The sequence below is a fragment of the Meriones unguiculatus genome, chromosome 1, assembly GCF_030254825.1.
Source record: "Meriones unguiculatus strain TT.TT164.6M chromosome 1, Bangor_MerUng_6.1, whole genome shotgun sequence".
Taxonomy (NCBI): domain Eukaryota; kingdom Metazoa; phylum Chordata; class Mammalia; order Rodentia; family Muridae; genus Meriones; species Meriones unguiculatus.
Genome location: NC_083349.1, coordinates 82552985 through 82553914, shown reverse-complemented (window position 1 = coordinate 82553914; position 930 = coordinate 82552985). Strand labels below are relative to the sequence as shown.

Sequence of the window (930 nt, the reverse complement as noted above, 5' to 3'; positions counted from 1 at the left end):
CTCCTGTGGAGCACCTGTCCCCTCCAGGTCTTTCTACTTCCCTCTTCTTCCATAACATTTCCTGCACTCTGCCCAGAGTTTGGCTATGAATCTCAGCATCTGTTTCAATACCCTGGTGGGTAGTGTCTTTCAGACACCCTCTGTGGTGGGCTCCTGTCCTGTTACCTGCTATCCTGTTTGCCCTTCTGAATGAGAGTTAAGCATCTTCCCTAGGGTTCTCCTTGTTGTTTAGCTTCTTTAGGACTAGATATTTTAGTATGTTTCTCTTATATTATATGGCTAATATAAAAATATGGAATGTTTCACGAATTTTTATGTCATCCTTGTACAGGGGCCATGCTAATCTCTGTATTGTTCCAGTTTTATTATATGTGCTGCCAAAGTGAGAAATTTGTATTTTATTTATTGCTTCTATTTCCACTTTCAGATTATAACAATTTTAATCATTTCTTTTTCCTGTTTGATTGTATTTTCCTGTATTTCTTTGAGGAATTTATTCATTTGCTCTTTAAAGGCCTCTATCAACTTCATAAGATTAGATTTTAGCCTTATTTTCTTGCTCTTCAGGCATGTTAGGATATCCATGGCTTGCTGTAGTAGGATAGCTGGGTTCTGATGTTGCAATATTGGTTTTGTTGAGTGTGTTTTTTATGCTGGCTTTTAGCCATCTGGTTGTCTCTGGTGTTTGCGGGCCTTATGTCTTTGATGGACATAGGCCTTTGGGATTGCCGATAGAGCTGGTAGTCCCCGATGGCTGCTGTCTCTGGGGCCTGGGAAATAGCATTCATGGAGGGCACAGGGCAGCCTAATCAGAATTCATATTTTTATAAGTCAATGAAAGAAACAGGTGGTGGCACTCTCCTCCCTCTCTGGTTATGGTGTGCTGTAGAAGATTAACGAGCAAAGATTTTTCTTTCTTTCTTTTTTTTG

General features: G+C 40.1%; 1 non-coding gene across 1 annotated transcript; it reads right to left on the bottom strand.

The window, feature by feature from the left end:
• Positions 1-286: 286 nt before the first annotated feature.
• Positions 287-390, bottom strand: LOC132652085 (U6 spliceosomal RNA). Its single transcript, XR_009589576.1, has one exon. It is a non-coding gene; the product is annotated as a U6 spliceosomal RNA (small nuclear RNA).
• Positions 391-930: the final 540 nt, after the last annotated feature.